The sequence below is a fragment of the Microcaecilia unicolor genome, chromosome 8, assembly GCF_901765095.1.
Source record: "Microcaecilia unicolor chromosome 8, aMicUni1.1, whole genome shotgun sequence".
Lineage (NCBI taxonomy): Eukaryota > Metazoa > Chordata > Amphibia > Gymnophiona > Siphonopidae > Microcaecilia > Microcaecilia unicolor.
Window position 1 is genome coordinate 140885054 of NC_044038.1, and position 25902 is coordinate 140910955.

The following is a 25902-nucleotide window of genomic DNA, read 5'->3' on the forward strand; positions in this document are numbered from 1 at the left end:
ATGAAATGGGCGCTAGCAAGGTAATCCCCCCCCCCCTGCAGCATCCTTCCTGTCTCCCCTGCCCCCCCTGCAGCCACCCATCTGGTCTCAGGACCCCCTCCCCACCAACCCTCCTCTGCCCCTGCAGCCACTCATGTGCAGCGGCCCTCCTCTCTCCCCTGCTCCCTCTGCAGCCACCCATGTCCAGCGACTCTCCTCTCCCCCTGCCCCACCTGCAGCCACCCATGTCCAGCAACCCTCCTCTCCCCCTGCAGCTACCCATGTCCAGTGACCTCCTCTCCCCTGCCCCCCTGCAGCCACCCATGTCCAACGACCCTCCTCTCCTTTCCCCTTGCCCCCCTGTAGCCACCCATGTCCAGTGACCCTCCTCTCCCCCTGCCCCCCCCTGCAGCGTCCCTTCTCTCTCCCCTGCCCTCCCCTGCAGCCACTCATCTGGTCTCAGGACCCCCTCCCCACCTCCCTCTTCCCTGCCCCTCCCTGCAGCCATCCATGTCCAGCGACCCTCATCTCCCCCTGCAGCCACCCATGTCCAGCGACCCTCCCCTCCCCCCTCGGCGCATCACCCAAACCCCTACCCCCCCAGTGCATCACCCAAGCCCCTACCCCCCCCTCAGGCACATCAACCCCCTCGCCACCCGCAGCCGCCAATACTAACGCTGTCTGGCCACTGCTGCATCTCCTGTTGAGCAGCAGCAGCCGGTACAAAAAGAAAAAAGCCAAAAAAAGATTTTAAACCTGAAACACAGCTCCGTAGACAGCCATCTGGCATTGGCTGTCATCTCTGCAGCCGCTCCTCCTCTCTCCTCTGATGTCGCTGCGCTCCTCCGGGGTCTTCCTGCAGGGGCAGTGACGTGGAGGGGAGAGGAGGAGCGGCTGCAGTGATGACAGCCAATGCCAGATGGCTGTCTACAGAGCCGCGTTTCAGGTTAAAAATCTGTTTTTGGCTTTTTTCTTTTTGTACCGGCCGCTGCTGCTCCACAGGAGAAGCAGCAGCGGCCGGACAGTGTTAGTATTGGCAGCTGCGGATGGCGATGGAGTTGATGTGCCCAAGGGGGGGGTAGGGGCTTTGGTGATGCGCCGGGGGAGGGTCTTGGGTGATGTGTCGAGGGGGGGTAGGGGCTTGGTTGTTGCGCTGAGGGGGGGGGGCACTGAGAGCTGATTGGTAGGCAGGGGGAGGAGTAGGGAAACACGCTCCGTGTGTTTCCCTACTCCTCCTCCTGCCTGGCTCGCGGTTTTGCAGGGCAGGGGCTTGGGTATTGCGCTGAGGGAGGGCACTGACAGCTGTTTCCCAGGCAGGGGGAGGAGTAGGGAAACACGCTCCGCATTTTTCCCTACTCCTCCCCTTGCCTTGGAATCAGCTGTCAGTGACATCACTGACGTCAGTGCATTCTAAACTGCCTAGCAGACCACCTCCAAGGGAGCCACGGTACCAGGCACATTAGAATGTTGGAGGTGAGAATTATTATATAGGATATGGAAAGGTGATGAAGCAAACGCAGGCACTAGAGGTTATTAGCGTCATACTAACGCCTGCGTTTGATACCGCCCCATGATCAGAGCCCCCGAGCGTGTGAAATAATGCGCTCACGAGCTCTGACCGCAACTAGCAAGCAAATGCGTGCTAAACAGGGCTTTTAGTACAAGTAGCATGCAAATGCATGCTAAACATATTTCTTCCCCAATGATCAGTGGGCAGAGCGACAAACATTGGCGCACTGTCCACAGCAAACCCTATTCCAGCTTGGAACAACTGTTAGGGTTTGCAGACCATTGGGGAGGAATGGTGAGCCCTGTTTAGCATGTATTTGCATGCTAGCAGCCCCTCCCCTTCCCCCCCAATACAGCCCCTCCTGCAAGAGCAGGAACCCCCTCCCCACCCCAATCCAGTAACATGGGGGCTGAAGGTCCGGAGGACCTCCAGTCCCCCCCAACCCCCCGACAGAAGTTCATGGGGGCTGGAGATCCGGTGGGTCTCCATCCCCTCTACCCCCTTGCATCCCCCCCCAAAAAAAAGCCCTGGTGGGCCGCAAATCAACCCCCCAACCTGGTGGTCTAGCGGCCCTCTTCCCTGCCACCTCATACTTTGTTGGAGGATGGAAGTAGTACACTCCCTCCTGTTCCAGCAGCACCTTGAAAACAGTGGCGCCCAGTCCTACCCAGTTCATCCTGGGATGCACTGGGCAGGGCTTCACACCTTTGTCACTGGTTTGGGTGGGGGTTTGGTGGGGGCAGTAAGCCACCAGGGCCTTGCTGTTTGGGGTCTCATGGTCCCACGAACCTCCAGCCCCCGCTCCGCACAGTTCCAGTTCTATTGTTAGAGCACTGTTTGGAACAGCGCGGGGCTTTCGATCATCTGGACATTAGAGATTAATATTGAAATGATTTAACTGGGCAGGGGAGGCTCCTGCCTGCTTAAATGACTTGGGGACACCTAGCCTCTGATATTCAGCGACATTTAACTGGATAGTGCTTCTGGATATCAGCAGTGAATACCCTCACACTATCCGAGTAGTGCTATGGAGATCTGATAGTGGAAGAGTGGGTCCGGTAAATATCTGGGCACCAGCGACATTCAGTACTTTTCATCTTTTCCAATTTGCTAGCCTGACAGTGGCACTGAATATTGGCTGGTTCCTAGATAGCTTCTGGGTGGTGGCCTAAAAAGTCCAGTTGTCCCCAACCATCCCATCCATTGATGAGAAAAACCCCCTCTTCTTGAATCTGATTCCCCCTTCCCCAATAAAAAAGGCCCCCATGAATCTGATCCCCCCTCTCTCCCTCGCTTCCCCCTCCCCTGAACATAACTTTGAAATCCACGGGCGGTCTAGGGTCCAAGGGGGCAGGGATCAACTCCACTCATGTCTGCCCTTTGCAGCTCCTGATTCAAAATAGCTGCAGCAACGTTTAGTGGCAGTTTTGTGGTACTACAGCTAATAATGCTGATACCACTGCTAGAGGTCATGGCAACCATTTTGAATCTGGAGCCATGGAGCAAATGGGGATTGTTTCTTTCTCTTGGATCCTAAACCCTAAGGGATTTGAAAGGTAGACCCAGGAGGGGTGCAATGAGGCGTTTAGAGAGGGGGAAGCAGGGAGAGAAGGGGATAGGGTTTAGGGATGATCTTTGCTGTTGGGAAGGGAGAAAGGAAGGAAGGAGGGAAGGGCATATCAGGGGTGGGGAATGGGTGTGGAAGCTAGTGCTAACTGGTTAAAGCAGAGTTAAGTGGAAGCACCTCCTAAATAGGAAGCAGAAAATAATTAGTGTTATGACCTGAAAAAAATGTAAAAATGACTACAATGTTCCTGTGTTAGAAATGAGCTTAACCACAGAAAAGTCCTGTGTTAACAAGCTAAGCCCATATTCTAACTCTGCTTAGTAAAACGGGCCCCTTAAGTTTGTAACTTAGGCAATAGAAGGGTAAGTAACCTGCCCAAAATCACAAGGAACTATAGTGAGATTTGAAATTGGCTCCCTGTAGGCTACTACTCCACATAAAAACTGATTGTTTTGCATTTTTATTAGTCTTAATTAGAATTCATACTCATTTCAATTCTTATTTTGATTAGTATTCATTCATATTTAGTTTAATTTACTTTACATAATTTATGTTTACTTATTTCTGGTACATTGCCACTTTAAGAGAATCAAGGGCAGTGGTTTGTCAGTCCTTAACCAAGAGCAGGAAATCATGTTTAAAATGGCAGTGGCAATTCAGCTGTATTCTTTTGGTGTCACCACAATTTTAGCAGTTTCTGTTTTTCTTTAACAGCAATAAAATAGAGGAAATCCATTGTATAGGAATGTGAGCCGAACAGAAAAAAGCACCAAGGGCCTCCAAAAATGAATAACCAGCAAACCTTTAATGAAGATTTCTGATAGGGTGAGTCTCCCTGTTTGCTTGAACATGCGGTAGTTTGCCCAGCCAAAAATTATAGTTTGGCTTGTTTTTATGGCTCGGTTGTTTTAATGATTTTTAAAAATTATGTGCTAACAATATTTTACTCAGTAGTATTTAAAGTAGTAGTTTCTCTTATTGTTAATCAGTATGTGATTCACCAGCATTATGACTTAAATATTTCTGGTGATTTAGAGAAGGGTTACACATAACATTAAGAAACCAGTGTTAAATGTGTTCTTGTGGAAGGAGTGGACCCCATTTCTTTCCTGTTTCCATTGGATACGGATGCAAGCCATGGGTTGACACTGCTTCCATCACCCTGCATGGAGGCGCTACAATGAAGCCCACATCTCTACAAGGTGTACCATCGAGCGTACCTTTGGAGTACTGATGAGCCGGTTCCGCTGCTTTTATCTCTCTGGAGGATCCTTGCAAAATTCACCATACAAGGGGCGTATCTGTAATGGGGCCACGGGGGCCAGGGCCCCCATAGATTTGGCCCTGTACCCCCCTATCACCGCCAACCTGCCGTCGCCTACCTTTGCTAGTGGGGGACCCCAACCCCCGCCAGCCGAAGCCGTCGTCCTTCGTTCGTTTGTTTTCTTCATTCTAAGTCTGACTCGTCTCTGACATCCTGCTCGTACAAAACATGCAGGACATGTGCAGGACGTCAGAGTCAGACTCAGAAAGAAGAAAACAAACGAACGAAGGACGACGGCTTTGGCTGGCGGGGGTTGGGGGTCCCCCGCCAGCACAGGTAAGCGACAGCGGGCGGGGGTCGAGAGGGTCGTCGGGTGGGCGGGCGACAGTTGTTGGAGGTGGTTATGGTGGTGGCGGCGGGGGGAGCGGGTGGCGGCAATGGCGGCGGGAGGCGGTGGCGTCGCCGGGGGGGTCACCGGGGGGGCTAAAATGTGCCCCCTCACTTCGGCTCTGGACCCCCCTACCGGCGAAGTCCAGATACGCCCCTGCCCCTGACAATGTGGAGGCCATTGTGTTGGCCTGCTGTATGCTCCACAATATAGCACTGAGGCATCAACTTGACACCGCCGTCAATGGGCTACCCGATTTGGACATCTACTACTACTACTACTACTATTTAGCATTTCTATAGCGCTACAAGGCATACGCAGCGCTGTACAAACATAGAAGAAAGACAGTCCCTGCTCAAAGAGCTTACAATCTAATAGACAAAAAATAAATAAAGTAAGCAAATCAAATCAATTAATGTGAACGGGAAGGAAGAGAGGAGGGGGTAGGTGGAGGCGAGTGGTTACAAGTGGTTACGAGTCAAAAGCAATGTCAAAGAGGTGGGTTTTCAGTCTAGATTTAAAGGTGGCCAAGGATGGGGCAAGACGTAGGGGCTCAGGAAGTTTATTCCAGGCGTAGGGTGCAGCGAGACAGAAGGCGCGAAGTCTGGAGTTGGCAGTAGTGGAGAAGGGAACAGATAAGAAGGATTTATCCATGGAGCGGAGTGCACGGGAAGGGGTGTAGGGAAGGACGAGTGTGGAGAGATACTGGGGAGCAGCAGAGTGAGTACATTTATAGGTTAGTAGAAGAAGTTTGAACAGGATGCGAAAACGGATAGGGAGCCAGTGAAGGGTCTTGAGGAGAGGGGTAGTATGAGTAAAGCGACCCTGGCGGAAGATGAGACGGGCAGCTATGGGGATCAGCTGTTGCCAAGGGAAATGTGGTGTGACAAAGTTTGATTGAAGAGTACTTCACCCAAGAGCTGCTGCCTATTTAGTTTACATAAGAATAGCCACATAGGGTCAGAACAATGGTCCATCTAGCCCAGTATCCTGTTTCCAGCAGTAGTCAATCCAGGTCACAAGAACCTGGCAGAAACCCAAATAGTAGCAACATCCCATGCTACCCATACCAGAGCAAGCAGTGGCTTCCCCATGTCTGTCTCAATAGCAGACTTTTCTTCTAGGAACTTGTCCAAACCTTTTTTTAACCCAGATATGATAACTGCTGTTACTACATTTTCTGGCAAAGTTCCAGAGCTCAACTATTGGTTAAGTGAAAAAATAATTCCTCCTAATTATTTTAAAAGTATTTCCATGTAACTTCATTGAATGTCCCTTAGTCTTTGTACTTTTTGAAAGAGTTAAAAAAAAAACGATTCACTTCTACTCATTCTACAACTCTCATGATGTTGTAGACCTCAATCATGTCTCCCCTCAACCATCTTTTTTTTCCAAGCTGAAGAGCCCAAACCTCTTTAGCCTTTCCTCGTATGAGAGGAGTTCCATCTTCTTTATCATTTTGGTCGCTCTTCTTTTAATTCCACTATCTCTTTTTTATGAGATACTGTGACCAGAACTGAACACAATACTCAAGGTGAGGTCACACCATGGAGCAATACAGAGGCATTATAGTATTCTCATTCTTATATACCATCCCTTTCATAATAATTCCTAGCATCCTGTTTGTTTTTTTTTGCTGCCGCACACTGGGCAGATGATTTCAGAATATTGTCCACAACGTCACCTTTTTCTTGAGTGCTGACCCCCAAGGTGGACCCTAGCATCAAGTAACTATGATTTGGATTATTCTTCCCAATGTGCATCACTTTGTATTTGTCCATATTAAATTTTGTCTGCCATTTGAATGCCCAGTCTTCCAATTTCCTAAGGCCTTTCTACAATTTTTCACAGTCCAAATGTGTTTTAACCACCTTCAATAGTTTTGTATCATTTGTCAAACTTAATTACCTCACTTGTTGTTCCGATTCCCATATCATTTAAAAATATGTTAAATAGCACAGGTCCCAGAACAAATCCCTGTGGTACTCCACTATTCACCCAGATTGGATAGCAGAGCCGGTAGTGGGAGGCGGGGCTGGAGGTTGGGAGGCGGGGATAGTGTGGGGCAGACTTAAATGGTCTGTGCCAGAACCAGTGGTGGGAGGCGGGACTAGAGGCTGGGAGGCAGGGATAGTGCTGGGCAGACTTATACGGTCTGTGCCAGAGCCGGTGGTGGGAGGTGGGGATAGTGCTGGGCAGACTTATACAGTCTGTGCCAGAGCTGGTGGTGGGAGGCGGGGATAATGCTGGGCAGACTTATACGGTCTGTGCCAGAGCCGGTGGTTGGGAGGCGGGGCTGGTGGTTGGGAGGCGGGGATAGTGCTGGGCAGACTTATAAGGTCTGTGCCCTGAAGAGCATAGGTACAAATCAAAGTAGGGTATACACAAAAAGGTAGCACACATGAGTTGTCTTGTTGGGCAGACTGAATGGACCGTGCAGGTCTTTTTCTGCCGTCATCTACTATGTTACTATGTATGTGTTACTCTTCCATTGAGAGAACTGACCATTTAACCCTACCCTCTGTTTTCTGTCCAATAACCAATTCATAATCCACAACAATATGTATACCCGAGTTTGATTTGTCCTTGCCTTTCTCAGGGCACAGACCGTAGAAGTCTGCCCAGCACTGTTCTTGTACTAAGTTCTGAAGCTAACGTCGAAGCCCCTTAAAATTTACACTCCAGCCCATCCCTATCAATTCAGTCACGATCAGGGCATAGACCGTAAAAGTCTGTCCAGCTCCCGTTTTGTTTCCCAGTTACTGGTGTCACCACCCAAACTCCACTAATATTCCTTTGTGTTTATCCCACGCAAGTTTGAATTCCATTACCGTTTTCTTCTCCACCACCTCCCGCAGGAGGGCATTCCACATATTCACCACCCTCTCCATGAAAAAATACTTCCTGACATTAGTCCAGAGTCTGCCCCCATTAAGTACATAAGTAATGCCACACTGGGAAAAGACCAAGGGTCCATCGAGCCCAGCATCCTGTCCACGACAGCGGCCAATCCAGGCCAAGGGCACCTGGCGAGCTTCCCAAACGTACAAACATTCTATACATGTTATTCCTGGAATTGTGGATTTTTCCCAAGTCCATTTAGTAGTGGTTTATGGACTTCTTCTTTAGGAAACCGTCTAACCCCTTTTTAAACTCTGCCAAGCTAACCGCCTTCACCACGTTCTCCGGCAACGAATTCCAGAGTTTAATTACGCGTTGGGTGAAGAAACATTTTCTCCGATTTGTTTTAAATTTACTACACTGTAGTTTCATCGCATGCCCCCTAGTCCTAGTATTTTTGGAAAGCGTGAACAGACGCTTCACATCCACCTGTTCCACTCCACTCATTATTTTATATACCTCTATCATGTCTCCCCTCAGCCGTCTCTTCTCCAAGCTGGAAAGTCCTAGCCTCCTTAGTCTTTCTTCATAGGGAAGTCGTCCCATCCCGCTATCATTTTAGTTCCCTTCGCTGCACCTTTTCCAATTCTACTACATCTTTCTTGAGATAAGGCAACCAGAATTGAACACAATACTCAAGGTGCGGTCGCACCATGGAGCGATACAACAGAATTATAACATCCTCACACCTGTTTTCCATACCTTTCCTAATAATACCCAACATTCTATTCGCTTTCCTAGCCGCAGCAGCACACTGAGCAGAATGTTTCAGTCTATTATCGACGACGACACCCAGATCCCTTTCTTGGTCCGTAACTCCTAACGTGGAACCTTGCATGACGTAGCTATAATTCGGGTTCTTTTTCCCCACATGCATTACCTTGCACTTGCTCACATTAAACGTCATCTGCCATTTAGCCGCCCAGTCTCCCAGTCTCGTAAGGTCCTTCTGTAATTTTTCACAATCCTCTCAAGAGTTAACGACTTTGAATAACTTTGTGTCATCAGCAAATTTATTTACCTCGTTAGTTACTCCCATCTCTAAATCATTTATAAATATATTAAAAAGCAGCGGTCCTAGCACAGACCCCTGAGGAACCCACTAACTACCCTTCTCCATTGTGAATACTGCCCATTTAACCCCACTCTCTGTTTCCTATCCTTCAACCAGTTTTTAATCCACAATAGGACATTTCCTCCTATTCCATGACCCTCCAATTTCCTCTTCAACCTCAATTCATGTCCTACCACCTTCCCGTCTCTAGAAAAGGTTCATTTGCGGATTAATACCGTTCAAATATTTGAACATCTGTATCACGTCACCCCTGTTTCTCCTTTCCTCCAAGATATACATGTTCAGGTCAGCAAGTCTCCCCATGTACGGTTTGTAACGTAAATCCCATACCATTTTTGTAGCTTTTCTGTGCAAAAATGGTATGGGATTTGCATTGCAAACCGTACGAGGAGAAACTTGTTGACCTGAACAGGTGTACCTTGTATACCTCCCTTGGCAGATGCCATGCCAACTCTGCTGGGTAAAATAGTGGAAACTGTTATAAAGAATAAAATTACGGAACATGTAGATAAACATGATTTAATGGAACATGGTATCAGCCAAGGGAGGTCTTGCCTCAACAATTAGCTTCTTTTCCTTGAAGGCGTGAATAAGCATGTGGATAAAGGTGAGCCAGTTGGGCGTGCATAGACGCTTACATGGCTCAGTAAAAGGGCCCCTTAGACTTACAAAGTTCCATAGTAACCTATGGAACTTTGTAAGTCTAAGTGCTTTGAAAACAAGCCCCTTAGACATTTATGATTCTAAAATGGATGTTCCCGTTGCCTTTAACCTGTGCATAAACAATTATTTTTTACCATTTATTTTATAATAGGATCTAATTTGCAGATCCTGTTCTAAAATACTAGTGGAACCTGAGACATCTCTATCTGGACCTAGAGACAGACACCTTGAAACCCTGACTGCATCCTTCAAACAGAAAGGCTACAACCCCAAAATAATCTCCAAGAATATTGCCTCCTCCCTCAAAACACCTAGGGAAAATCTACTACAATACAAAGAAAAAAAAGCCAACAACAGAATTCCCCTTGTAGTGACATACAACCCAGAGCTGGAGAAACTGAGCAAAATCATAAGAGACCTGCAGCCACTACTTCAGGAAGATGAATTACTGAAAGAGATATTCCCATCCCCACCAGTGCTGGCCTTCCGACAGCCACCAAATTTAAAACACAAGCTGATCAGAAGTAAACTTCCAACACAGACGGAAAAAGAAAAGGGCACGTTCCCGTGTAACACAGCCAGCTGCAAACAATGCCAAAACATTTCACAAGACCCCACAGTCATTCACAAAGGAAAAATATTCAACATAAAGGACTATTTTACATGCTCATCTTCCAATGTGGTATATATCATTCAGTGTAAGAAATATAACGAAGGATGCTATATTGGAGAAACAGGCCAGATGCTTAAGACAAGGTTCAATCTACACAGACATCACATGAAAATAGCCGGTGCCAGTCAGGCCCCCACCCCTGTGGGCCAACACCTTAATAAGGATCTGGGTTTTCCAACTCATTATAAAACATAAAGCTGTATTTCTCTGTTTATTTCTCTGTTTATTACCCTCCTCTCACCTACCAACACCCATTCTGTTAGAATATCAATGAAATGCTTTGATGTCCCCATGCATACCCCCACCCTCCCACTCTGTCAGACAGTCAAAGTAATGCTTTGATGTTTCTCTCATATATACTATCTGCTACCTCATTTGCTTATTTCCGATCTGAGGAAGAAGGGCAACCTTCGAAAGCTAATTAAGAAATGTATTATGTCCAATAAAAAAGGTATCATCTTATTTTCTTTTCCATGTTTTATTTTGTTTGATTTCTATTGATAACCTATGTGCTTTCTAAAATCTGCCTCAGTATTAGTAACATTAAGGGGTCCTTTTGCTAAGGTGCACTAACAGATTTAGCACATACTTAGTGTACACTAACTCCCTGATTCTGTAAAATAATTCCTTTTCAAACAGTTCCTCACAAAGAATAATCCACCTAATGTTTGATCATCTCAGCGGTGTTAAACAGTCCTGACCTTCCTTCCTGATACATGTGTAACCTCCTCTTGATATGCACTTAAATGTTGACTATATGTAGTTTTATATATATTTACCACATTGCATTTTTTAATTCCTCACCAGGTACTCTCTCCTCCTAATTCAAATATAACAGAGCATCTCTTTATCTCTTAGAGCTCTGTTTACAAAGGCGCAGTAGCTTTCTTTAGCACGCGCTGTGTAGGCACCCATAGGAATATTGTGGGCACCTACACAGCGTGTGCTAAAAAAACACTAGTGTGCCTTTGTAGACAGAGCCCTTAGGGGCCCTTTTATATATCCGCGTATTTTATTTATTTATTTATTAGGATTTATTTACCGCCTTTTTGAAGGAATTCACTCAAGGCGGTGTACAGTAAGAATAGGAATGGACTCCCAAATGCTGTGAGAACAATCCATGACCACTTAAACTTCAGGAAATCACTCAAAACTCACCTCTTCAAAAAGACCTATCCCACCGATCCAACATAAATCCCAGCACCCAGCAACATAGCATAACTAATGATCGTACTGGACAATTTATAATCTTCACTTCCTTCGTCCCCTTGATGCCTGATCCACACCTACCTCATCTGACCACAATATAACTTTGTATGTGTTATCAACCGAATTGGTAACTGCCTCTACGGTACTATGTAAGCCACATTAAGCCTGCAAATAGGTGGGAAAATGTGGGGTACAAATGTAACAAATAAATAAATAGGCACCTAAGTGCACCCAAAGTGCATAAATTTGCAGTTACCTCCCAGCTACTGTGTGGCCCTTGCGGTAATTTCATTTTTGATGCGCGTCTGCTAGGCGCGCCAGAAAATAATTTTTATTTTATGGCAGGTGGCAGAAACCGGGTGGTAATCATCATTCTACGCGTATAGACGATTACTGCATGGTTACCGCGTGACACCTTACCGCTAAGTCAATGGCTGGTGGTAAGGTCTCAGACCCAAAATGGACGCGCACCAATTTTTATTTTGCCGCACGTCCATTTTCAGCAAAAATTTTAAAAAGGCCTTTATTTTCAGGCAAGCTGAAAAATGGATCTGTGCGTACCCAAAATATGCGCCAACACTACCGCAGCCCATTTTTCAGCACACTTTAGTAAAAGGGCCCCTTAGCTTTCCAATTACATAACATACCTGGATTTCTTTAACATTTCTTATCATTTAGTGTGTATTGTAAACCACACTGAACTTAAATTTGTTTTGGGATAATGTTCTTATTGGCACTAATTAGATTTATTTGGAAGTTATGCACGTAAATTTAGGTGCAGGATCTGTGCCTAAAATTTACGTGTGGACGTTTGAGGGGGATCGGGGCATGGTTTTGAGTTACATGCATAATTATAGAGTATGGGTGCTCTGCGCAAAATTTAGGCATGGGCATTTGCACCACATTTTCGTTGGTGCAAATGGCAGTGCCTAAATTTACGTACGACCTCTCAGTTTAAGCGCTATTCTGTAAACCACAAGAAAACTTTAGGCACAGCTTACAGAACATTGGTTAAGCAGGGTTTTTTTCAGTGCCGATTATTTAGGCACCATTTATAGAATTCACCCCCTAATGCTACGCAGCCCATTATATTCCTATGGGCTGCATGGCATTTAGTACTCCCTAATTGTTAGCGTGTGCCATAATAAAAGGACCCCTAAGTTTTTGTGTAGTTATACCTCTGTTGTTCTGAAAAAAAAAATAAAAGCATCAAAAATGTACTGCAGATTTTTAGCACACTTGTATTTCATCAACTACTTGATACTGTTGGGTCCTTATGTACCTCTTCCAAATTTTTCAGCATTTATTTATAATAATAATACAACTAATGTATAGATAGCACTGCCTATTCATAATTTTAATTTGGCCTCAGCAACTGGATTTTCTTACAAACTCTAGAGTTAGCAACTAGATCCTTTAGGAAACTTCCCAAGCAAATACTATTGACATGTTCCTGCAGCTCACTGTTAATTGACCAGGAGACAATAAGCTGCAGTAGAAAAAAAAAACACATTTAAAGTTTTGCTTAGACTGCATATTTAAGAGAACCCATATGGTTAAGAAAGGCCTTCCTCTCTGTCTCATTGATGGGCTGTCTATTTCCCTTGTGATTCTAAACAGCTGCACCTGCTGATTGCCACAAACACTGGGTGAACCTGCTGGCCACTGTGATTGCTAGCTCTCCGATAAATTCTTCCATTTTGAAGGGCATTATTGGAAACAAAGTATCTTTGCAACTTCAGAAAGCCAAAATTCCAGGCCACAAAGGAACGTCTTCTTTCAAAAGGATATTGCACATATTATTAAGGCTTTTCAGTTTTTTAATTGATTCAGCAACATCAGAATTTGCTCATCACTATACGTAAATATCCTTCCCATCGCTATTCTTAAAATAATAAATGAATTTAAGGCAATTTACGTTATTAGAGATGCTCTGAAAGACTTTGTGATCACATTGACCAGAAGATTAATTGTGATCAACTTAACAAAATGTAAATATTATTTTCTTCATTTGAAAGTGTGAGCCCAAGAGGCCTAGTCTCTCAGGGGTGAGTGTAATTTGGCGACGGGTTTCCCACTCAAGCGGCCTTCATGTGCTGCTGGGATAGGGAGGGGATTTGGCAATAGGCAAGGGTAGGGGGGTTGGGAGCCTAGGGGAATTGGCTGATTCTAGTGTAAGCAGCCTTTCCCACCAAAGGCTCTAGATCCTGATTGACTGAAAACCAGGGGGATTGAGAGGGAGGAAGGAGAATTTAAAAGGGGGGAGCCACCGAGGCGCAGAGTCCACTTTCTGCACCTCGGAGGCGGCTTACCCACCCATCCCCCCCCCCCGGAGTATTGTGGTTTGGAATCAGGAGAGCATGGTGGTGGGGGATCTTTGTTAGCTGGATGTCGTAGCAGGTGGACACCCGAGCTACCGGCGGCAGCTCTTTGGGAGATGAGCTTATTTGAAGCTCTATGAGCTGGAAGGTTGGTGGGTCAGGTGACCCAGTACAGGTAAGCGAGGAGGTGCATGTTACTAGTACCGCCCTAGCTAGCATGGCAGGGTAGTGGAATTGGGGGATAAGAGATGTTTATGATGGTTATGTTTTTTTTCCACTAATTTTTTTTATTGTAATAATTCTGTAACAGTCATTTTTGCAAAGAGCACATCCTGCTCACATTTGCCCATGCAGGGGCCATCATTTGCTGGACTATAACATCTTGAACTAGCTTATCAACTATATACACTTCTCCAGAACACATGTTATCAAAATAGTCCCATAAACAGTATCCGCTCCTCAGACCGTGCGCCCATAAAATACACCATCACCTCTCCCGCCCCACCAACCACATCCAACCCCTGCTCAACTTTAGAATGCCCCCTGATTGTTTGGGACACGGTCTCTCTCCCCCTCCCCTCCCACTCCCACTCCCCCCAAACCCACCCACCTCCACCATCCTAAATGCATGTCAATCGCTGTTGTAATTGAGCCCATCTGCCTTTATGTTGCAGTACCCTCTCCCTGCGGTATGCCGTTAGGTGCTCCATTTGTATTAACTGACCCAATTTGCACTTCAAGTCACCTAATGTTGGGAAGTCCGCCCTCTTCCAATGCTGTGCTATGAGGCACTTAGCTGCTGCCAACCCCCAGCGCAGCCATTTACGCTCCTCCCAAGAATCCCTCTCATTATGTCAGACTGCACACCAAAGATGATCCAATCAACTTTACCAACGCCTTCATAACAGCCTGCGAAAAGGGCACCACCCTGGGGCATGTCCACCATATATGTAAAAATGATCCCAATTGAGAGTTATACCTCCAGCATAGACCCGAAGTACCCGGGTACATCCGCTGCAGCCTCTCCGGTGTGTAATACCATCTAGTGAGAACTTTATACGCATTTTCCTGCACCAAAACACACACCGAAGCTTTCTGAACCTCCCCACAAATAGCTTCCCACTCCTGATCGGAAAAACTGCAATTTAAATCTGCTTCCCATGCCCCCTGAAAGCTCAGCCCCTAACAAATTTATATATCACTGATATAGGTCTGGGCACCCTCCTCAATAAAAGCCACAGGTTTTCCAGACTTTCCATCTCTTGAGGGTTCTCCCCCCTCCAACCTAATGCCCCACAAAATGTTGTATCTGCAAATAAGGAAACATATCCCCCCCAGGCAGGCCATACCTGGAGCGCAGCGTCTCAAAACTCTCCACTCTACCCCCCTGCAGCACAGCTCAGAAACTCAATATACCCACCTGTTCCCACCGCACAAATATAGCATTTTCTTTCTCTGCCCCAAATTTCGGTTCCCATCGCAAGGGCGCAAGTGTAGATACCCTATCCGTCTGTCCCCATTTCCTCCGCACTTCTCCCCACAATACCACTAGATGTCTCATGAATGGATTTTGTATCCCAGCTAAAATCACACCCGTGCCTTTAGTAGTCCACAAATAGGAACTCAATGGCCTGTAAGGGCTATACGACAGCTTCACCTGGGTAGCTGACTTTATTTTCCCCCTCTCCCAATCCAGAATCATCCGCAGTTGAGCAACATAATAATACCACTCAATATTGGGCACCATCCTGCCCCCCTCTCTGGAGCCCCCCACAACACACGTCCTGCCAAACAGGGATGTCTGTCCTCCCAAATAAACTGTGAGAAAAAACCCTGCAGTTGTTTGTGTCCATCTCGGAACTGCCACTGGCAGTGCCTGAAACAAAAAAAACAACCTAGGCAGCATATTCATCTTCACTACTGCCATGCGCCCCCACCAAGAAAGCCACAATCCTTTCCATCGGGATAGCTCCACCCGAATTTGGTCTATGATCTTCCCATAATTGAGATTATACACCCTTCCCAGATCCTTGGGAATCTGAATCCCCAAGTACCGAATATGATGCTTTGCCCATTTGAAAGCATACAGTACTCTCAATCTACTCTCCTCCATATTGGTTAAAAAAATTCCCAACAGCTCACTTTTATCCATATTAACCTTTAAACCAGCATATCTTTCAAACTCCCTAAGGATCTCCAACACCGTAGGTAGCGTCTGCTCAGGATCCACCACATAAAGTAGCACATCATCAGCAAACAAAGCAATGTGATGTTCCATCCCCCCAACCCTAATACCCCTAATATCTGGGTGCTGACGTATCATTTTTGCCAAAGGCTCTATGTACAAAGCGAACAGGAGAGGTGACAAAGGACATCCCTGTCTAGTCCCTCTACCAATGGGGAAAAAAGATGTATATCCCCCATTAATATTAATGCATGCCTTTGGAGCTGCACAGAGGGCCTCCAGCCAAGCACCAAAATTCTCCACAGCCCATCCGATTCAGGACTTCTCATAAAAAACCCCAACTGACCCTATCAAATGCCTTTTCTGCGTCTATAGCCAACATAGCTGTGCTAGACCGGGATCTCTGCGCCTCCCATATTAAATGGAGAGTGTGCCTTATGTTATCACCAACTTGTTGCTTGGGGATAAACCCAGATTGATCTACATGAATCAATTTCGGCAGTACCTTTGCCAGGATCTTGGCCACTATCTTTGCATCCAAATTCAAGAGTGAAATAGGCCTATAGGGAACCACAAACAGTGGGGTCTTTCCCCAGCTTAGGCAGGATTGTTACCCCCCCGGCCCACACATGGATGCTGGGAGCACGTTACCCTCCAAAACTCCATTACCCACTCGCACCAATAGATCTCCAAGCTCTTCCACAAAGCACTTATAAAACCTCACTGTGTACCCATCTAATCTCGGTGCCTTTCCATTAGGGAGCCGTTTTATCACTCCCTGTACCTCCCCTATTCTAATAGGTTCCCCAAGTTGAGCTCTTTCAGACTCATCCAATCGGTGTAATGGAACCCGGTCCAAATAGCAAGCTGTATCTGCAGCCGATGTACCCGCAGAAGCACTATATAAATCTTAATAATATTTCACAAAACATTTTCCAATATCTAAATCAGTATAGTGCCATCCTCCCCTATCATCTTTCATCTTTTGGATAAGGGAGTGGCCTCTCCTCGCCCGTAAATAATGGGCCAACATTGCACTGGATTTATTGGCAAACTCAAAACACTGCTGTTTTAATTTAGTTCTCATAAAATCCACGTCTGCCATCTGCAATTGTGCTATTTCTCCTCTCACTTGCTTAAGGTCTTCCCATATCTGCAGCGTAGGGTGTCTTTTATGCAACTTTTCTAAGCTCACTAACCTCATGTGCACAGTCAGCAAGTATTGCCCTCTTTCCTTTGCACGCACCCCATTTAATCAAGGCACCCCTCACCACTACCTTCAACTCATCCCATTGCACCCCATCAGTTACTTCCCCATTATCATTAAAGCGACAGAATTCTTGAATATTATGCTTAATATCTTCCCACACTTCCTTATCTCCCAGCAGTGACTCATTAAGTCTCCAGACTCCCTGCCACCTGTATTAACCCAGCCTCATTAATTTAATCCACATTAGTGCATGATCCACAACACAAATGGTCTCTATCTCAGCCGCCTCCACCATATGCCATCCATTGCGGTGCACCCATAACCCATCTATACGGGAATAGGTCTGCGCTGCATGTGAGTAAAATGTACAGTTCCGCTGCACCCCATGTAACAACCTCCAAAAATCCACCACTTCCAGCCCCTTCATAAATTGCAGCATTTCCTTCCACCCAGGATCACTCTGCTGCCCCCTTCCTGCCAAATGGTCCAATCTTGCATCGGGGGCAATATTAAAATCCACCCCTACCACCACCTGCCGTCCAACAAATTCCAAAAGCTCTTCCTTTAATGTGCGATAGAATTTCTTCTGCCCCACGTTCGGAGCATAAATATTGATCAGTGTCAGCTCCTTCCCCTGCAACCACCCTCTAAGGGCCACACACTTCCCACTAGTATCCTAAAACACCTTTTGAATTGCAAACTCATAAGTTTGTCGTATCAAAATGGCCACTCCCCTCATCCTCTTTGGCCCTTTTCCCTGATGAACTACTACTTCCCGAAAAGGCCTACGACGCAACATATGAGTATCTCTCGGTCTTAAATGTGTTTCCTGCAAGAACGTCACATCCCACTTTAACCTACTCAACTCCTTAAATACTCTACTGCGCCTCCCCGGATTATTGAGTCCATTTACATTCCATGTACCCACCAATAAGGACTCTTCCCTCCCCACAGCCATCCCCTCCCCCTCCCCCTGCTCCAAACCCAATCCCCTCTGCTTCAACGTATCCCCACCCCTCCCCTTTGCCGATCTCTCTCCCAGAGGATTAGCCATCCCACGAGGAACAAACGCACGCACCCAGGGCTTAGACCTAACAGAAGCTAACCCCTAACCCTCCCCCCACACTGCACTCCCTCACATCTGCTACTCTCATTCAGCCTTTGCACTCCTACCAAATCTCCCTCTACCCCACCAACCCCAGATCCACATAATTGCATTCCCAACACCCCTCCAATCACATTCTCTCAGCTCACCCCTCTCAGTCGTCCCACAAATTCACATAATCCCAACTCTCATCAGGGTGCCATTTCCTCCCTCCCCTCTCCCCTCCAACCCCCTACATATACCACCCCCAAAACTGGTTGCTTATCTTCAAAAAAGTCCTCAATGAATCAATCAGTCATGCACTGTTCTGCTTTCCTTCAGGAAGCCTGCTTGTCAGATTTCTTTCCCCGATCCACCACCATCTACCACGATGAATCCACTCTGGGTTCCTTGGCTGTCTCCAGTAGCTCCTGTTGACCTGGAACACCGCTACACCCCAAAGACTGTAAGATAGACCATGCTTCATCCAGGGTCTTCACTCTGCGAGACTTCCCATCCACCGTTAGCCACATTGCAAATGGAAAAAGCCATCTATAGCGAATCCCCTTTCACCGCATGAATATCATGACTTCTTGGAAGGAGCGACGCTTCTGTAAAGTAGTCCATGCCAGATCCTGAAACACTCCAACCTTATAGTTTTTCCAAAGAATCTCTTTTTGCTGCCTCGCTTTAGTCAGGATCTTCTCCTTCATGGGAAAATCCACAAAGCACACTACATTGTCTCTCGAGTTGGATTCTCGCTGCGGGCCAGCCACTCTATGCGCTCTTTGGATGCAAAGGTCCAGTAGTTGTCCACTGTCCTCTGGATTCAATATGTACCCACGTAACTCCTGAATCACTGCTTCACAGTTGCTAAATATGTCTAAGTCTGGGATGCCTTTAAATATCAAATTATTTCGGCACAACCTATTCTCCAGGGGTAAATCTCTCTTATCTGCACCCTTCTCCTCCAGTGCAAATTCCAGACTCCGTTCCTTTTATCTTGTTGCACCATATGCCTGGAATAGACTTCCTGAGCTGGTACGTCAAGCTTCATCTCTGAAGACTCAAATCTAAGCTAAAAGCCCACCTTTTTGATGCTGCTTTTAACTCCAAACCCTTGTTCACTTGTTCAGAACCCTTATTTTATCATCCTCACTTTAATATTCCCTTATCTCTTGTTTGTCCTGTTTGTCTGTCCTAATTAGATTGTAAGCTCTGTCGAGCAGGGACTGTCTCTTCATGTTCAAGTGTACAGTGCTGCGTACGTCTAGTAGCGCTTTAGAAATGATAAGTAGTAGGTCTTCCACCTGCTCCTTAAGTTGTTGCAATTCCACCGCATCGGTATCCACCACTTTATAGAGTTTCCCTATGTCCTGCTGAAGAGTCACCATCCCCTCCTCCACCTCTCCAACACGTGCACCCAGATCACAGAGTTCAGCCCTGATTTCTCTCAAGGTGGTCTGTACATCCTTTCGGACCCCTGCCAGATTGGCCTTCAGGTCCTGGTACCAGCCCACTACATCGGCCTTAGTAATCTCGCCGGCTTCCTCTGAGCGTGCAGCAACCTGCTCCTCCTCAGCTGCCGCTGGGACCACCGCCATCTTTGCCTCGCTCTGCTCTGGCCCCGCCAGAACCGCCGGCGCTTTCCTGCTTTGCCCCGGCACAAAACGGAATCGTTCCAGCCCCTTCTTTGGCGGCATAACTCCGGGACCTCTCCTCCACAATCCATGCCTCGAGGTGCTTCTGAATTCAATGGGTTTTGCTCACATTCATTATAGCCCTGACAGAGCTCCGTGTTTAAGCAGCCATCCCGGTCCGTGACGTCACTCGAGTGCCAATGGTTATGATATGTTATTGTAGCTTGGATTAACTTTTGGTTGTGATTGTTTATTGTTTAATTGTTCAGTTAATAAACAAGCTGTGGCCTATATGTTTTTACTACCAATACCAAGTCTCTTTGATGGAAGTGGGATGGAAGAAAGATGGGCTCTAGGATGGGAAGGGAGGATTTGGAGTGGAAATCAGTCCCAGGTCCCAAAGTTACATCTAGAGTCTCAGACTATGCTTAATTGCCTAAGAGACGGTAGGAGAAACACTATTTGCAAATTGTGTGTCCTCTTTGCATAGAGTGCAGGCTCTTTCCAAAGAGAGCAAAGTCCAAATAGGGAATCTTGTCTGCTATTGCCTGGCCTCTAAGGGGGGCCCAGCACCGGAATCTGTCTCTCACCTGTGCCTGTCGGGACCCAGGTGATTGCATTAATGTGATCACCCGGTTCCCATCAGAAGCAGGGGAGAGAGAGAGAAACAGACCCCAGTTCCGGGCCCTCTTTGGAGTCCGGGCCCGAGGGAATCTTGCCTAGGGTTACCATATGTCCGGATTTACCCGGACATGTCCTCTTTTTGAGGGCATGTCTGAGCAACCGGCGGATTTTGCCAATCTGCCCGTTTGTCTGGATTTCTGGACAAACGGGCAGGCTGGTGAGCAGATGGCCAGCCTGCCCGTTTGTCTAGAAATCCGGACAAATGGGCAGATTGCTAGCCTCCCCTCCCCTCCTCTTACTTACTAGTGCCCTGGTGGTCTAGTGATCTCTTCCGCCCTGCATGCATTCTTCTTGTTGGTGATCCTCGGCGCCGATTCAAAATGGCCGCTGAGAGTTGAAGTGACCTTGCGAGACTTCAACTCTCGGCGGCCATTTTGAATCAGCGCCGAGTTCACCAACAGGAAGGATGCATGCAGGGCACCGCTCCGGGTAGGAAATAGGGGGTCTTTCCTGTCCCGAAGAGGTCTCTAGACCACCAGGGCAGTAGTAAGGTAAGGGGAGGGGGGTGACGGGGAGGGGGGGGGCGATTGGGGTATGTGACAGGGGGGAGGGGAAAATGTGACGGGGGGCAGAGCGAGGGTGTAAAAGGGGGCGGGACGGGTGTGAAAGGGGCAGGGTGTTGGTGGGGGCGGGGCATGTGTCCTCTTTTTGGGGGGGGGGAAATATGGTAACCCTAATCTTGCCCCCCTTCTCGGTGGCCCTGCTGCAAACAGCAGGGGAAACAAAGCAAAATTAAAATGTTTGGACTTATGATTATGCAAATAGCAGAGGGTGAATATTGGAGGAGTCTGGGTGGGTCAGTGGCATGCCTAGCAAAAACACATAGAAATACTTTTAAAACAAATAGGAGGAAATATTTTTTCACTTAACAAATAGTTAAGCTCTGGAACTGTTTGCCAGAGGATGTAATAGCAGCGGTTAGTGTATCTGGGCTTAAACAAGGTTTGGACAAGTTCCTGAGACAGACATGAGGAAGCTACTGTTGGGATCAGGATACTAGACTAGATTGGCCATTGGTCTGACCCAGTAATGGCAATTCTTATGTTCTTATGTTATGTTCTTATCAATAGCCTAATAGAGTAGCCAGCTAAGGGGTAGAGCAGAGAGGCAGAGTACACTGATTCAAACCCCACTGCCACTCTGTTTTTTAAACTGTGAGCCCTCCAGGGATAGAAAATTACCTACTATGACTTCCCTTACTCCCTCCGATGGAGAACTGCTCAATGTAAACACATTTCTGTAAGTTGGACATGCCAAGTACCAGGTCTAAATACAGATTTCCATCTTTTTTGGACATGGACAACCCTTCCCCTTCTGCAATCAGAGTTGGATGTCCATCTTTTGGCTCCTCCCTAGTCCTGCCCAAAACACACCAAGACCACTCCCCCTTGCCATATGGATGTACTGCAGCTTTATAAAATCAGGATTTGGATATCCATGCAATATGGACAATATAAATGCCAGTTTTCAGACATCCAACAAAAGGGAATAGAGCTTTTAAAATAATGCCATAAAGTCTCTACTGCTAGCAATTCTACTTTGCTGAAGGCAGATGTATTAACCTTAAGCATGAGAACATAAAATTTTAGTGTGTGCTGTACAAGTGTAGTTTTTTTTGGGGGGGGGAGTGGGATTGGGAGAGGGGTAGAAAGGATAAGAAATTCATATAGGCAGTAGGGAGAAGGGAATAAATTCAGCATTGTCATCTGTAACATTTGGGAAAAACATTGTTTCCACATTCCCACCCTAAACTATTGCTATGGGCACTGTTCCCTCTAAGCAGAAGTCCTCCACCTACACTCCTGCCAGTGGGGGGTGCTGTTTCTCCTATCACATTTATTTATTATAAATACTGACTGGTTTTAAAAATATATGCCATGACTTTTAACCAGTGGGAGTGCATGGGCAGAGGTAGCATGTACATACATAGATCATGATATAACTAAATCTATGCATGTATATAGGCAAAGCGATTACATAATCAGCTTTCAAGCGATTATGTATATATTCATGGTGCACTTTCTGCCTTATACATTAGCATCTTAAAAAGACAAGTAGGTTCCTGATTATCTTTCTAAAATAGCACTAACATAGGTGCCTAACCATGGTATCCTGTTATAAAATTACCCTCATGGTGTGTTGTTAGTAAATGAGCCTTTCAGTGGTATCACCCTCAAACCACAATTGCAACAAGAACCCACTAAGTAATTGCTTAAACAAATCAATCTTTCATTACTGTCAAGTAAGCCAAGAACCAATCTTCATTATTAATGTAATTTTCTTTTTTTTATTTCCCATTGATTTTTAGTATAATTTATATAAGTGGGGAAAAAATCTCAGAGGATAAATTTTAAAGAATGTAGCTTATTACATCACACATGAAGGCACACTTTAGACAGAACGTAGATATTAGAATCACTACTGTAGATCCTTTTCTAAAATGCATGTAAGAATGAGCGTGCATGTCCCTGCTAGGTGTGGCGGCAGCACCCATTTTGCAAATGTCAAACTGTACAATATAAACAAAGGCAACCTCGCAATATACACATTTATGTACCGGAAATATGTATGTTGGTATTTCAGAACATAACCATGTGTATGTCTGTCATTTTAGAAACCTACACTTCTACGTTTCCCCAACCCTTCACAGAACCTGATATCATGTACAAGTATTGCATTCAGGGAGAACAAAAAACACTGGAGGATTGAAGGGGTAACATCCAATAATCTTTACAATAGAATGCTGCATAAAGGGGTCCTTTTACTAAGGTGTGCTGAAGAATGTCCTGCAGTAGTATAGGCGCATATTTTGGGTGCAAGTAGAATCATTTTTCAGCGCACCTGTAAAAAATGCCTTTTTTACATTTTTGCCAAAAATGGACGTGCAGAAAAATGAAAATGCTATGTGTCCATTTTGTGTCTGAGACCTTACTGCCAGCCATTGACCTAGTGGTAACGTCTCATGTAGTAACCGGGCGTTAATGACCTACACACATCAAATGCCACTTGGCGCACGTCCGATATGTGCTTCCGAAAATAAAAATTATTTTTTGGACGTGCGTATTGGACACGCACCAAAAATGAAATTACCGCATGAGCCATGTGGTAGCTGGGCAGTATCTCCATTTTGGCACGCACTGGGCACACGCTTACGCGACTTAGTAAAATGGCCTCAAAATGAGCACCTTCACATAACCTAGATATCCAAGGGAGCAGCTTTAAATCCTAATGTTGATCCTGGGGGACATACGTGTGCATTTTCCTTCAAAAATTGGGAATACATGTGTATAAATTAGCTCCACCCTAGTCCAGATTAAACCCCTTTGCAGTATGCATGTATTCATGACTTGGGTGTGTATATCCTAACTTTCTGATCTGGTTTCTTCTGGGATCTTATGTTCCTCTTCTGGTGTGGATCCTCACCTTTTTTGGTTTATGATTACCTTGTGTAAATGCTCATTTATGCACGTCCAAATTGTGGAAGAGCTTCTAAAATCACTCAAAGAAAAAAAATCTTGCTAATTCAAAAGGTTTGATTTTCATTTATGAAAAAAAAAACTTACAAACCTTCCTGTTTATAGCTACTGCCCAAAATTGGTCAGCGTTTTCCCAGAGGCTACATCTAAGGCTATTTAATGATCACAGACAACTTTGAACAATAATGAAAGAGGTTAATATTTTCAATAAACCTATGAAACTCAAAACAAAATGGAATACGTCAGGGCCACCAAGAGGGGGGGACAGGGGGGACAGGGGGGACAAAAGTCCCAGGGCCCGGGCCTCCAGGGGGGCCCGGTGCCGCCAGGCCCGCCCTCTGTCACTCCCAGGACTAACCTTAAGCCTCCTTTCACTTCGCAGCAAGCAGCAGCAGGTCAGGCCACGCCTTCCTTCCATGTCCCAACCTCGCCTGACGTAACGTCCGCGAGGGCGGGGCACAGAAGGAAGGAAGAGAGGTCTGCCCTGCCGCTGCTTGCTGCGAAGTGAAAGGAGGCTTAAGGTTAGTTCCGAGGGCCCGGCCTGATAGCGGGTGGAGGGGGCCCAGCGACCTCGAGTGGGTGGGCGGCGGGGAGGCCCGGTGACCTCGGGTGGGGGGGCCCGGGGGCAGCCTTGTCCCAGGCCTTGCTCCAGCTCTCGGCAGCCCTGGAATACGTTAATTCTGATTCAATTGTCTTTACAATGATAACTTCAAAACAAATGGCAGCAATTAAAAAATCCTTGCTATATCCCAATAAAGGACAAGAGATGAATAAGTTACTAAGTGGCCCTTTTACAAAGCCATGGGAGGGCTAACACGTGGCTAGCATGTGACAAATTGGCACTACTGCCGGGGTAGTGCATGTGCCCAGCGGTAATTCTGAGTTTGGTGCATGCTGAATCCCGTGATAGAAAATGTTTTTCTATTTTCTACGACAGTCGCTCAGAAGCGCATGGTTCGGGATAATTTATCTTTCAAAGATATCACCAAAACAGGGAAGATAGGGTATCCTGACAGTGAGGTTGCAAAAGAGACCGTAGTAGAGGAGGCATATTTTCAAAGCACTTAGACTTACAACGTTCCATTGTAACTAATGGAACTTTGTAAGTCTAAGTGCTTTGAAAATGAGTCCCCTGCAGGTGTCCTTAAATAAAAATAAATATCAGATTGCAAATTAATACTGTCAAGTAGTAAGCATCATGTAAAAAGGAACAACAAACATGCTTTGAAATGTCTATATGCGAATACCAGGAGCCTAAGAAATAAGATGGGAGAGTTATAATATATTGCACTAAATGAAAAATTAGATATAATAGGCATCTCTGAGACCTGGTGGAAGGAGGATAACCAGTGGAACACTGTCATACCGGGGTACAAATTATATCGTAGTGGTAGGGTGGATCGAATTGGTGGAGGGGTAGCACTGTATATTAATGAGAGCCTTGAATCAAATAGATTGAAAATTCTGCAGGAAACAAAACACTTGGAATCACTGTGGATTGAAATTCCATGTGTAAAGGAGAAAAGGATAGTGATAGGAGCATCCACCTGGCCAGGATGAACAGATGGATGCAGAAATGTTAAAGGAAATTAGGGACGCAAACAAACTGGGCAACAAAATAATAATGGGTGATTTCAATTACCCCGATATTGACTGGATAAATGTAACATCGGGGCACGCTAGGGAGGTAAAATTCCTAGATGAAATCAAGGAATGCTATATGGACCAGCTGGTACAGGAGCCGACGAGAGAAGGAAAAATTCTAGACCTAGTCCTTAGTGGAGCGCATGATCTGGTGTGGGAGGTAATGGTGGTGGGGCCGCTTGATAACAGTGATCATAATATGATCGGATTTGATATTAGCTTTGAAGTATACATAGAAAATCAAATTCGTTAGCGTTTAACTTTAAAAAAGGAGACTATGATATAATGAGAAGAACGGTGAAAAAAAAACTTAGAGGAGTGACTGCAAGGGTCAAAAATTTACATCAGGCGTGGATGCTGTTCAAAAACACCATCCTGGAAGCCCAGGCCAAATATATTCCGCGTATTAAAAAAGGAGAACGGAAGACC

General features: G+C 46.0%; 1 protein-coding gene across 1 annotated transcript in view; it reads left to right on the forward strand.

Moving 5' to 3' along the window:
- Positions 1 to 3825: 3825 nt before the first annotated feature.
- GABRB2 (gamma-aminobutyric acid type A receptor beta2 subunit) overlaps positions 3826 to 25902 on the forward strand; it is a 628852-nt gene continuing 606775 nt past the window's right edge. The window contains exon 1 of the mRNA XM_030211905.1: positions 3826 to 3881. The gene's annotated coding sequence lies outside the window, so the exon portion shown is untranslated. The remainder of the gene's footprint in view (positions 3882 to 25902) is intronic.